This window comes from Impatiens glandulifera, chromosome 8 (assembly GCF_907164915.1).
Source record: "Impatiens glandulifera chromosome 8, dImpGla2.1, whole genome shotgun sequence".
Lineage (NCBI taxonomy): Eukaryota > Viridiplantae > Streptophyta > Magnoliopsida > Ericales > Balsaminaceae > Impatiens > Impatiens glandulifera.
In genome coordinates, this window is record NC_061869.1 from 12,032,763 (window position 1) to 12,047,759 (window position 14,997).

General features: G+C 32.6%; 1 non-coding gene across 1 annotated transcript; it reads left to right on the forward strand.

Moving 5' to 3' along the window:
* The first annotated feature begins 14,653 nt into the window (after positions 1-14,653).
* Positions 14,654-14,725, forward strand: TRNAW-CCA. Its single transcript has one exon. It is a non-coding gene; the product is annotated as a tRNA-Trp (tRNA).
* The last annotated feature ends 272 nt before the right edge of the window (positions 14,726-14,997 follow it).

The following is a 14,997-nucleotide window of genomic DNA, read 5'->3' on the forward strand; positions in this document are numbered from 1 at the left end:
ATAACGTGAATGATCTTTCTCACAGTATAATCAAGCACTAAATCCATTTTAAAACATATTTAAATAAATAGCAATCTTTACAGGCTAAAATAACTTTTCCTAATTTTTTTAGAAAAATTAGATGACGTCTCATTAGTCAAAATTATTTTAAATTAATAAATTTAAAAAGTATTTCTAAGAATCTACTGTATCATTTTCTTATCTCACTCTGGATTCAAGAATAAGGTAATACATGTGATTCATATCGTTAAGTTAAATTAATTTTGTGAATCTAATTTAATATTAATTTTTGAAGCAACTCAAGATAAACAGTTTTTATCACTATTAACTTTAATTTGAAGAGATTATAACTTTATTTGGATAACTAACCTTAACTTTAGAAAATAAAATAATTAAAAACTCGAAAATAAATCTTTTTGTTTTCACAAGTTCCAATTTTTAAGCATGATCACAATTTCTTCTTATTAATAGAAATATTTTTTCACAATTTGTTTTATATTATTACCAAGAATTCTTTCCTTTCAAGTCTCTTTATCCAAAATTTTGGTGCATTCATTTCTCTTCAAACTTTATATATTTGCATTCAATCAATTGTTATACTCCAGATGAAACTGATAAAGCACATTTCTACTGATCTAGATTTTTGAAGACTTAGAGGATTTAATTCAATTTCCCCCTTTAATATCAATAATTTGAACATGATCGATGACACTTAATTCAAAGAATGAAAAATATTATAACTTTATTTTTATTTACAAATGAATCTTTTTCTTCATAATAATAATTTAGGTAAACCAATCAAACTTTCTCTATAAATGTAATTATTCTAAATCACTTAAAAAATAAGAAAGCATACTAATTATAAAAGTTTTTCAAATAAATAAAAAAGAAAATGGAAATATATAAGACAAAGTCACGATATATGTAAGAAACTTTTATTTTGGGAAAACTATTTAACAACATTTCTTTAAAAATCCCAAAAGTGGGAGGGGTCAATAATCAAAAATAGACAAACCCTAGTTTTGATCTTTTAGATATGTTGCTGAATTTTCTACGGTCAAATTTAATAAGCTGATTTTTAAGAATTCTCAATTTTTCCGACACAAAAACGAGTAATTAGTCAGGAAGCAACACTCGATGCTTATTAGAAATGACACAAGAATTGTAGAGAAAGAATAAAATCTTATAAAGAATAATATTATATAACTTGAATATTTGATGATTTACAAAGTAATACCTTTGAGGTATTTATAGGACTCATTATAGCTACCACATTAATGACACACTAATTTAGGACATTCCTTCTAATTTCCAACTAGTGTGTCACTAATTTGGGGTATTCCTTCTAACTTCCCATTAGTGACGCACTAATCTAGGACATGCCTTTTTAATGTCAATTAATGATGCATTAATCTAGGCCATGCCTTTTAACTGCCAATTAATGACACTAATCTAGCACATGCCTTCCAACTAGAATATTCCTTGAACTGGGCTTACTTTAACGATTGGGTCTACCCTTGGGCTAGGAATATTGGGACACCGTGTCATTCTCCCCCACTCATTCTATCGACGTCCTTGTCGAGTCCTCGTTGTAGGTTGGGATGATGTCTCCACATGCGACAGAAGTTTTGAGCGATATGCTAGCTTTCCAACCTGTTTCTTTTCTAAGAAAGGGCCTTCGTATTTCCTCACAAGTTCCTTGTAAACTTTGGAAAATCATCTCCCTTGATGGAGGAGAAGTTTTACTATCACTCGGTTTCCTCCAAACTCCAAGTGTCTTCTCTTCTTGTCCTCCCATTTCTTCATTCTTTTGGAGGCCTTGGCTATTTCGCACTTCTCTTTCTTGAAGAGCGACTCCTCCGGTTGTCTCTTAAATTCCTCAAATTTGGGAGGTTTCATGCGATAAAGAACCGTCGTCGATGGTTTAGTACATTTGACTAACTATTCTCTATGATCCACCTCTCTCTTATGGTCGGGTTTTTTTTGATAATCTAGCGGGTATTACATCATAACCTTTCTCTAGGACAGTTGTAACTTCTGGAGGTATCTTCTCTTTGGACGCAGTTTCTCATCTTCTTTTAGGGTGACAAAAGATGATGGGTGGGTCTTCTTCGCACCTTTTGAGAGTTGCATGGCAGATATGTGCTTAGTTTCTCTCTTGCCCTCTCTTGTTAAAGGTATTATGCAAATATTGTCTTTGTCTAGAATGTACATCTTATTGGAAGAAGGGAGTATGAAGGAATTTACCTTGTCTAGGAACTCTATGCCAAGAACCATTTTATAGTTGTCCATGTCAATAATGGAGAAATCCAGAAGGCTAGTCCACTCCCCCAAGTTGATCTTTACATTACAAACAACTCCATAAGTTGCACTTGGTGTCGAGTTAACTGCTTTAAGCCACCCTTGCTCCTTAGTGTACCTGATCCCTAGTTTTCCCGCCTCCTTTACCTCTAGAAAGTTATTGTTGGCTCTCGTATCCAACAAAGCTTTAACCATGTGGTTTCTTAATTTTGTTTCCATGAATAGTTGTAATTTCTTCGCGTACTTTGGCTCCTCAAACTTTGATGTAACGACACTAAGTAGGTTTAACAACCCCAATCGAGCTTCATCGTGAAGGTGTTCTTTCTCCTTCATCAATGTTGATAGTTTGTTCTTCATAGGGCACTCTCTTTCTTTGTGCGGCCCTTCACAAAAGAAACACTTTATCCGGAGTATCTCTCTACGTTTCTCATCTTGATCTTCTCTACTATTGGGTTTGGTAAACTTAATTGGGATTTCAGTGTTGTAGATACGGTCTCTACCATTTTCCCTTTGTCATTCCTCTCCTAGGTCGACTTTGATTTATCTTGTTTTCTCATTTCGACAAGAGATTCAGCCACGACAATAGCGGTGTTTAGATCTGGGACACCACGTCGTTCCAACTCCACCTTCGCCCAAATTTGTAGACCATCAGAGAATGCGAACAAGGCTTCGTCGTCTGAGTAGTTAGGGATCTCAAGGAGAGTAGTGATGAACTCCTTGACATACTCCTTGATACTCTTTGTGTGTGAGAGTCGCCGCAACTTGGACCTTGCTTATCGAATGGCATTTTCAGGATAGAACTATCTCTTGAGTTCTTCCTTGAATTCACCCCATGTATTGATAGAACATAGACCTCTTTCTATGTCACTACTTCTTCTCCTCCACCACAGCATTGTGGTGTCTTCTAGGTACGTCGTGGCAGTATCTATCTTTCTCGCCTTCTCCACTAGGCCGAGTACTTTGAAGTAATGATCCAAACCCCATAAGAAGTGGTCGATCTCTTTTGTGTTCCTCTCACCTAAATACGCTTTAGGTCTTGGAACGTTTATCCTTGTTAGATTAGGGACTCCTATATGTGCACGTCTGCACTCTTGCACAACCGCCTTCTTGAGTAACGCCGCATCTTCTTCAATAGTTTGTAACTTATAAGTCATTACCTCAAGTTTCTCGTTCAAGGTACTAATCTCACCAAGGAGTGTCTGCTCCACGATTTGAGTTTGCTCTTGACATTTGGACAACCCCTCATTCAAGGCACCTTATATCCCTTCTCGGAGCTCATCTCTCTCCTTCTCGAGCTCGGTGATGCGTTCCTCTAGATTCCCAAAGTTATCTTGTCCGTAAGCCACGTTGAGTTCTACTTTCTCCAACTTGGCGACAATGTTAGTGATAGCATCTCTTGATCTCTCCCTTTCTTTGGTATTTTTGGAACCTCCCGTTTGAACCTGACTCGGGTTCGTAAGATCATCTCCGATCTCTTGGGGAAGTTTCTCCACTCCATCCACGTTGTTAGTTGTTGCTCTTTCTTTCAATCTCTTCATCATTCTATTCTGATACCAACTATCACGGGCTCGGTTTTTCTACCAATGATCAGTGCTGCACTAGTTACGATATTCGCAAAAACGAGTAACAAGTCAATCTTACTCGAAGCAACACTCGTTGTTTATTATAAATGACACAAGAATTCTAGAGAGAGAAAAAACTCTTACAAAAAATAATATTATATAACTTGAATACTTGGTGATTTACAAAGTAATACCTTTGAGATATTTATAGGACTCATTATAGCTACCACATTAATGACGCACTAATTTAAGACAATCCTTCTAATTGTCAATTAGTGTGTCACTAATTTGGGGTAATTCTTTTAACTACCAATTAGTGACGCACTAATCTGGGACATGCCTTTTTAATGTCAATTAATGATGCACTAATTTGGTCATATCTTTTAACTGCCAGTTAATGACACTAATCTAGCACATGTCTTCCAACTAGAATATTCTTTGAATTGGGCCTACTTTGACGATTGGGCCTCCCCTTGGGCTAGGAATATTGGGACACCGTAACAAGAGGCTCGGATGGGCCAAAACCAATCCCGGAAAAAAAAATTACAGTTAAAATGTTACATTACCCTTAATTTTTTAAAAATTTCCAATAGAATTCATTATTTTGTTTATTTAATTATTAAAAAAATGGTAAAACTTAGCTTTATTTACTCGTATTATTCAAAATTTTCTCGTTATTTATTTAAGTCCATCGTAATTTTTTTAAGCTCACTCCACCACCGAATCTTGGGTCCGTCCCTGCGGTCAGCGGCAACAAACAACAACAATCATCTGTCGCTAGGTGCATCAAACGTCGATTTTCGGTTAGTGGCAGTAAACAACATTCGTCCTTGGTAGCTAGGTACAGAAAATGACGGTCTTTGGTCGCCAAATAGGAAATGAAATAAATCACATATTAGTATTTAAAAAAAAATGCAGAAATTAAATAAATTTTATGCAGAAATTAAATAAATTTAATTGCTTACCTTGTTATTTGAAAGTGAAACTGGAGTGTTCCGGAAATCCTAAATAATAATTGAAACACATAGTTAATGATGAGATATAATGATAGGTAAAGAATCGCAGGAGTAAGACACATGGGCAAAACCTGAAGATGTATAAGATAATAAATATTCAGAGTATTGAGAGTCATAGCTTGTCACATAATTCTTCGAAATTATATGAATAACCTTTGTAAACTTGTTAACCGATTAGTTTTATGAGTGGAGAAAAAGTTCAATGATGTTCTCTTATTCTCTTATATCTGTGAAGGTTTAAGGGTGGAAATAAATGTTTTGGTTATGTCAAGGTAACCAAACATTGATTCATCCGTGGAAAATGAAGCTTTGGCTAATTGCTTTTGTTGAAATTTTATAAAAGTTTATATTTTGTTAAAATTATATATGTATTCAATATTTTTCACAATATTTTTTTATTAAATAATATTTAAGAAAGGTTAGTCAGAATTTAAAATTTTCTTTTAATGAATCCTCATAAAATTTATTAGCTCAAGTAGCAGACCAGATAATAAATCTAATACATAAACATAAATTTACAACAATATATACAATAATTATTTTGATAATGTATACAAACTTTTTCAGTAGTTAAACATTATGTGTAAATGAGCAATAATTTTTCCTTATTTATTTATATTATAAGAAAATATAATATTTTTTATTATGTAAAACTAGTAGAGAGAAATATGGTGAGATTAGGGTTAGGAGATTATAATTGAAAATTGTGGTTTTCAAATCTTATTATCTCACATATTTTCTATCTAAATATATCGGTATTCCATAATCTCATTTCATTCTCTATTGATTGATACTTATTTTAATAATTACAGTGGTATCAAATTGGTTATTTTGATTTCAACACAACAAAAAAACTTACGATTTTATACTTACGTCGCGGATTCCAACAATCCTCCACGTCATCCAAGTAAGTGAAATTGCAAAATCGTTATACGGCATTCGTCAACCAAACTTTATGACTTATAACTAAATCCGAGATTCAACAAAAGTTCCACAATGGAACAAGGTCAACAAATCCTTTCTAATTACAGATATGAATGAAATAAAATAGAAATTAAGTTTGAGTGATTCATTATTGTTAAAAGGCTTGGAAATAAAAAGGGTAAAGGCACGAGATATGTAAACTTAACCTAACAAACTATGACCACACTTATTTCATGTTAAACGTAATTTCATAAGAAAAATAGTTACACTCAGCACTTTTTTTTCATTTTAGCTCTTAACATTTTCTTTATCTTTTAAAAAGGACCCTTCTCATTTTAGCCCTTAATTTTATAAGACCTTATTTTCTTTTTTAAAAAAAGTTACTTTTCTAAGGATTTTTTTTATTTTAAAGTCAAATTTATTTTATTTACAAAACACAAATAAGCTAAAAGAAAATATTAATGAGAAATATTCATTCATTTTGTGTTTGACACGGTCTAGAGCAAGTTTATTATTATTATTTTCAATTTTTAAAGATGTGTTCACATTTAATATAGAAGTTGAGATATGACTAAAAATTGAAATAGTGAAGTTTTAGTTAAACATAATGTTATAAATATATGAGACAAGAAGAGAGAGCGCATAATTATTCGCCTTTCCTAATCTTGTTTTGATTACAATAATGAGAAATGCATGTTTTTTGTGTTTTTTAACCATGCTTCTCTTGCTTTGTCTTGCCTTGATTACGATTATAATCAAGAGAGATAAATCCCAAAAGAGTTCATCATGAATAGTAATATGAATTTGAAAAAAAACTCTAGAGTTTTATGGAGCATGAATTATAAAATGATCGAACAAATATGAAAAAGGTTGAAGAATGGGCAATTGTTCAAATTAATTGGAAATCAAGTAAATTAAATTGTGTCTTATATATATATATATATATATATATATATATATATATATATATATATATATATATATATAAACATTATAATAAACTAATAACGAAACTAATATAATAATTTAATTAAGTTATCAATGTTATAATATTGTGATAATATTTTACCTATATTATTTTATATTATAATATTTTCCTCAAACTTAAGATATTTGACAACTTGAGTTGTAGACGAGATTGTCAAATGTTACAAATATTATAAGGGCGGTGACCAATTTATATTTAAGAGGGAGTAGCGATCAAGCAGAAAGAGGATGGCATGTTATCACAATATTATAATATTGTGATAATATTTTATCTATATATTATTTTATATTATAATATTCTTCTCAAACTCAAGATGTAAAAGACTTTGACAACTTGAGTTGAAGACGAGATTGTAAAATATTGATGTTATGTTCTTCAAGCCTTATAAACGCGTGAGTGTTGAGATACATTTAACGACGGAATGACAATGTGTTGACTAAAAACATGCAGTGAAGAAAGTAGAATTCCATTAGTAAGACATAATATTGTCATAAGTCTTTTTGCTATAATCACACAAGAAGGATCTTTGTTGCATTTTCACATTTCGTGTGCTACCTCGATGATTCTCGAGGAGGGCTTACCATTTACTAGTGTTAGAAAAAAATGAGCCAGTAGGACTGACATCGTTATCATAGATGATCCCAGCTTTAGAGGGATTTCTACATCTATTATTTCCATCTTGGTCCAAATTTGAAAATCGGCGTACATTTTCGCGATGATACTATCAGCCGTAGATTTGGAGTATTCGTACTCTTCCTTTAAGAGATTTCTGATGGGTATTGAGTCTATGAACGATCTTAAATATATAATATTTTTTGTTGTTCGTCATCAGAATAGCCCAGAATTCTTCTATAACTAGGCATATAGACCTTTTACCGAGGAAGTAGGCTCGTTTGATAAAGTTCCACCTTTGCTGCATCTCCATCATGAAGGTTGAATTTACTTTGAAGTTTATGAACCTCATAATGAAGATGAGACCATAAGATTGATAATTTAATTCGTTAGCGTGAAAGTAATCAATCTAGGGGACCAGCTCAACGTCCGTCAACATGGACATTGTTGAGATTGCGATCAAAGAGGGGGTATTACAATTGTAAAAACAAGAGCATATACATATGCAAAAAGCATGACTTAGAGTAAACATTTCATAAGCGTTTTTATATACTTTCTTTAAAGAACTTCCAATTTTACATAGTTTAAAATTTCGGAGTTCTAGGTTTGCTAGTTAATTATACTATCGCCTTCTAATTTCCGTTATAAAAAAGGGATAAAACTAGAGCTCCTCTTTAGGGGAGCGAGTTCTTCTGCATCAGGTAAAGGTGGCGGAACCTTCACTCTCGTCTCTTCTTTTTGCTGATGTCAGAACTCATCCATGATCTAGTCGAGGTAATCCCTTTTGTCTTTATGGATGCCAATCTCACTGCATCAATCCACAATTCTAGGTAATTTATGAAATCATTGTGCTCAATAGGCATGTCTATGGATACCGCATAATCACGATAGGAAGGCATGCAATCTCGTTTGAATTGCTTAAAAAGCTCGTTAGTGTAGTAAGAAGTAATCCACTCAAGACCATAAGTATTATTATGTGTTGATCATCCATAAGATAGACCATCTTCTTAATATTGTACCATGGTAGAAGTTCACGTATGGAATCGTTATCATGGATGGGTATCTAAGGGCAGGCGCTCTTAATGCGTCGGTATTTAAGGACGACATTCATCTCATTTCTGGGAAGTGGGGGAGGTATACGTTCCATTTTTCCAAGAGCCAAATGTAGATAATGATCGGAGATCCTCTCTTATTGAGATAGTATGTGAAATATGATTTGTTCAAACCTAGCAATATTTTAGCTATGAAGATTCCCATGGGATCTTTATTTGCTCCTCTAAGGTGATAAAACACTTCTAGTATCTTGGAGGATGATAGGCGGTTACTTGATGGGGCGAGGAGAAAGTGATCCATCATGATTGTCATAGTGAAGAAGAGGTATTGAAATTCAGTGGAATCTCTCCTCTTTGAGTGGCCAGGTTTATCCAGCGCGATAGGTCCAAGTATGTTCTTGCAAGGATCTTGTCTTTCGTGGTCTTCGTATACCCGAAGTCCTTGTGGATCTGGCGTCTAAGAGAAATAGACTTCATGTAGGGCTTGAGCCTTATGATGTTCTTGTTATCGATCATCATGATGGCTTTCTATTCTTCGATGGTTAGATAGATTTGACGATCACGTAAGATGAAAGTCATGTGTACCGGATCTCACTACTATTGCTGCATCTCCATCATAATGTTATGATGGATTCGGAAGTGAGTGTATTTGAGAGAGATACTTAGACTGTAGCCTCAATAGTACCATTTTGTTTTGTGGAAATGGTCCCTCTAGAGGAATAGATCTTCGTTCTCTAAAAGGGACATTTTGCGATCGTATAATCAACTTAACAAACATGTCGTTTGGTTTTGATAAAGCAAATATGCTTAGATATGTTTATTATACCTATTATAGATGTATGCATGTATAATAAATAAGCACGTACATGTTGACTTGTCGAGGCTTTGTTGTTCGGGCACGTTAAACAACGGTTAGGTAAAGTAACCAGTTTTTGTGTGCTAAAGTTTAGTAGAGGTTTGGGTTGGAATATCTCCCCACCGTTGCTAAGGTCGCATCCTTACGGATGTGCCAATGCCGAAAGGAGGGATCCATTACGGGTTCCTAATTTTTCCTCACGCCACATCTCTTGGTCACAGACTAGTATTATCATTCTTCATGTAATTCATAGGAGTACAGAGTTTCGATCTTGTACTTCTTCATGTAATCCTGAATGATATACCCGTTTCGGGTTTTTGTCAATTATTAGGATAGAGCCTATGTACCTTTTAGGGTGATGGCCCCGTAATGTGGGCTAATGTGAAGGTTCTCTAAATGTTATAAATAAAAATTTATATAGCTAGAGTTTTATTTATTTATAAATTAAAAAAATGATCCACAACGGAGTCGCCAAGAAAGTTGTAACCCCCGGGTGTGTTCCTCTCGTAGCTTAGCACGTGTTTAGATGACACGTGGCAATACGCGAGAGACCCGAGGTGGCTTGAGGTTCGATGAGTTTGAACATTGGTTTGTGTGTTAGACATCTTTTTAAAAGAACTTAGTATTTTTAAAAAAATTGAAAATACCTAGAAGTTTTATAAATTATTCATAAAAACAATTAATTTTATTCAAATTTTAATAAACTTGGGGACCAAATAATAATTTAATTAAAACCCGGTTTATATTAATTAAACATAATTAATTTAAAAGATTATTTATTTGAATACAGAGTCCCCTAATTATTTTTAAAAAATCAGTAAAAGGTACGTGTATAAACATACTTTATACTAGAGTTTCTATAAGGGGTTCGATTTTTTGTTACGCTCGAGAAATGGTTTTCGCGTTATGTATTCCATGCCCGTTAAAGGACGATTTTATTTCTTGAGTAAAAGTTTGGATATTGAAAGATTTATTTATAACATTTATTTCATTTAATTAGTAGTCAAGAGTCCTAAACAAGGATATGTTTAGATTACGTATATAATTGTACAAAATTATTTAGAAAGGCGTATTTGTGATTGCGTTGATATAAGATTAAGAATAATACCTGAAAAGTATCAGAAAAGTGTTAGAATTTAAAAATTAATTACAAATCGGGTCTTAGTCAAAATATTTATTTAGGAAATATCCCCAAAATATATAAATATCATTTTTTGACCTTTCGGAATTTTTTGAAAATGAATTGGGGTTCCAAAATTAAAAAAATAATTTTGAATTTTGAAAAGTGGAACCAAACAGGCCTTAGGACCGGGATCGTAGAGCTTGGGTCCGTTTAGACCGATCTAGTCTCGAACAAGCTCGTTCTAGACTGAAGTGTTCTAGATTAAAGCTCGTGGTGCACGGTTGAGGTACCGGAAGGCTCGGTCCTGGGGCTCAAGAGACTCGGTCCTGAACTTAGGTTGTTTGGTCCTAGATCTAAGAGGCTCGACTCCTAGTCTACCATCCTCGGTCGTGAACTTAAGAGTCTTGGTCCTAGGTTAGACCTCTCGGTTCGAGGTTAGAATCCTTGGTCAGATTCCTCGGTCCTTAGGTCCTTGCTCAAGAATACCGGTCTTAGGTTTTGGTCCTAGCTCAAGAATACTAGTCATTGGTCTCGGTCTTAGGTTGGTTTTCTCGGTCCTTGGTCTAGGTCAAGACCGAGAGTTCTCGGTCCCGTTCCTATAGGACTTGGTCGTCGGGGATCGAGTGTTCTTCATTTGGTATGAAGATTTGTAGGTTTGTATCTTTTGATACAGACCATGAAATTGTGATATGTGAGTTGCAATCAAATCATATGATTTTAATGATCGTAATCCACATCCCTAAATACGATCAATTAAACTCTATAACAATTGGTTTTTCAAAATCATTTTTAGGGAAAAATTTGGGAACTTTTGATTTAGGTCATCTCATGGCCTAATTCTTGTTCCAACAACTTTGAAATGATGATTATAGTCGAACACAACAAAAAAAAAACATCAATCACGCTCTCTAACAACTTGTAAAACTAAAATTCGAACTTATTTTTTGAAAAGTTGAATCAAATATGATCGGGATGTTGTTATAATGATCTTAAATTCATCATAACATGTTTACAAACATGTTTAGCAGCTATTTGAATCAAAAATTCAAGCTTAAATCTTAAGAACAAGATTTTCAAATTTCCAGATTTAAAAATCAAATTTAGGATTTTTTTATTTAGGTTGAATTGATCAAATCTCTTTCGACATAAAGCTTATAAATCATCTAGAGAATGATTTCAAACAAAAAAATCACGTAATTGAACCATAAATATGATCGACCTGATTAAACTTGAAAAAAATCAATTTCAAATCACAAATTGAATTACAGTAGATCTGGAAACTTACCAACGATTAGAGAACACTCCAATGATGTGTAGGAAGCTTTCCCAAGCCCTGGATCACAGCTTTGAACGCCGGAGAAGATTTTCAAAAAATCAGGTCGCGGGAGTTCTTCAATTCTTTGAATTAAGCTGTAATGATTGATGATTGTTTGATGGATTGGAAGTTTAACACCTAGAGACTGTTTATACTCAACTAGGTCGGCTATGGTGGACGAATTCAACTTCAATTTGGCCACCAAAGTTCTTCTTCGTTTCTTTTTTGTCCTTAGCAGCCTAGGTTAGTGTAGGTTTTGACTTCTAGACTTAGGGGAAATGATGGCGAGGAGGAGACATGCACATGGTTCACTTTTGGAGGGAAATGATGGTTATAGGCGGAGATAAGGTTTCTGAAAGAAACGCTGGCGTCGATCACGTTTTCGGTGATCCCCTAAAGAAGAAGAAGAAGAAGAAGAAGAAGAATGGTAAAACGACGTCATTTTATTTAAGCGAAATGCGTCGTTTTGACGTTCCGTCGTGTTTCGTCCATGTCTGGGTGTTTTCGGCTAACGGGGTTGACGTCCTATTAGTTGATTATGTGTGGATCGGGTGCGCGCGTGCTTCTACTATAGTGGGGTGCATGACTTGTTTCTGGGCGCTGGAAGAAAATCCAGCGCTGATTCGATGGCCAGAATCCTATTACAATAATTAAACATAATTTCGGCCACACTTGATTATCAGTTTATATCTTTAATAAAAAAAGTTATATGAAATCGAATTTTAACCCCTTTATTCTGTTTTTCTTCTCCAAATTAATATACAAAAATATTTTTGACAGCATAATAAAAATTATGATCATTTATTTTATTTTTGAGAATTTTTGGTTATTTTGGAGTATTTATTTAATTATTTTAAGTCATAAATTATACATAATTTATGTTTAAAATCATAATTAAATCATTTCAACCATTTTTGGGGTTTATTTTGGGTAAAATAAATACATTATTTTAACCTCATATTATTTTTGGATTTTTATTTAATTTTTATAATTAGGGTTTTATTATCATAATAATTAGCCATAATTTGATTTTTCAATCTCTTTTGGGTTATTTTAAATTTAAAAATTCAAAATATTATTTTAATATTATTATAAATTAATAATTTTTTTTTATAAATTAGGATTATGTCAAATTTTCATACTTATAAAAACTAATTTGAATTAGTCAAGCTAAATTGAAAAGACTTGATTTTTTTTTAAATTGGGTTGTTATTCTTGAGCTTTAGTTCAAGAATAAGTGATTCCAAAAGTCTCATAACACATTTCAAATAATGTTGGGAGTATTTTCAAATCAATTCTAAGAAGTTTAAAACATATTTGTCTGAATTTAAAAAATTTCAAAAAAAAACTTCGGATTTTAATTTTAAAAATGGCTAAATGTGTAGCCAATTTGGTTTAAAGGGTTAGTTTCAAACATAATAACCTTAAGGAAGACAAATAGAATTCAAATTAGAAGTCCAAAACATACAATTCGATTTTTTGGTCAATTTATATTGGAGCTTCGTCGACCCCTTGTCGGTCAAAAAAGAAGTATTTAAAAAATAAGAGATCAAAATTCAACAACTTAGTGACACACTTCATCAAGTAATAATTTACCAAGAGAAGGGACACATTGTAATCTTCTTGAACCACCTTGTAATCTTCCACTGTATAGCTCTCGAAACATCGTCCTCGGTTAACCTCGAGAGTAGTTGTTACTCCTATCCTCGGCAATCCTAGTAGCATATATGAATTCAAAATCAAGCAAGCTCCTAAAAGGAGGTTTTTCTTATTTTTGCTAAGATTATTTGATCATTTTTTATGTGAGTTTTCACCGTCTAAACAATCATTTTGTCAATAATTAAAATCAATCAAGTCTATTAGAAAAAGTTAATAAAAAAGAATTTGTGTAACTTGATCAAAACTTAAAAAATTAATCATTTTTCATCTAAAAATATTTCATTTAATTTAATTACATATTTAATACTCTCACTTTTTACTTTGATCATTTTCAAATGTAATTATAATGGTGACAAAATATTAATTTTCAAATAATCTCAATGAATTAATTAAGTTTATCGATCTAAATTCAATCTATTGGGGGGTTACTTGCCTAGTATGAGGAGAAAGTGTGCTCTGTTTAGCTGGAACACTACCTCCACTAATCAAAACACTTTCTGAAACAAATAAAAAAAATTAACAAATAATAATATAGAAAATGTGGATTATAAATGATGAAATAAAAAAAAAAATTAACAAATAATAAAAATCATTCTATATAGAAAAATGTGGATTATAAATGACGACTACCAATCTGAACCATTTGACCTATCTTTTCTTGAATTTCATGTCAAAATCTGCAGTTGCCAAATACCCTAAAAACAAAAATGTGGAGTTTCTACCCTTCTTCAATCTCTATTAAACAGTCTTAATTATTTAAACATGAAGAAAGTGTACATATATATAAAGAGAGTGTGGGAGAGAAAATAGGTGAAAAAGTAAAATGTGTTTACTTAGTATATGAAGATATTAGTGTTTAATAACTTTCTGATTTCAATTTAATATTAGTGTTTAATTGGTCTAATATATAGAAAATAGATTTGGATAATATTACTATAATTAGTTTTTTTATTTAGAAAGATAACTCTATCTTATTGTATTTGTCTATCCATGAGAAATTGTTCTAAGATCGGCCAGTATTATTAGGAGCTAAATTTGAGATTTTTGTCTCAATAGCCAACAAAAACTTTATGGATTTTTGTAAATTAATTAGTGATAACTTTGTATGAGAGAGAGAAAAATACTTATTTTTAATATGTTTGCTTGTCAATAGATTTATCATCACTTCTTATTTAAAGATAATTTTTATTTAGGGCTACATGTTTAACTATGTAATATGATTTTGCACTAATACTATATCAACAAGGATCTGTGGCGCAATGGTAGCGTGTCTGACTCCAGATCAGAAGGTTGCGTGTTCGATTCACATCAGGTTCAATTTTTTTTATTTTTTTGTGGCGCTTTTGAACAGAAGGTTGTGTGTTCGATTTTCTTTTAGTTAATATTGGTTCTCCTTCTCGTGAAACTATTATGGATGGTTTTATTGACCAAAACTAATAACACTAATAATTTAGTAAGATATCTATGCAATATGTGGTGCAATAGTAGCGTGTCGGACTCTATATTTGAAGGTTGCGGGTTCAATTCAATATAATTTGTTTTTTAAATGCGAAATTATTACTTTTAAATCTCTCTATCGCTCATAAATT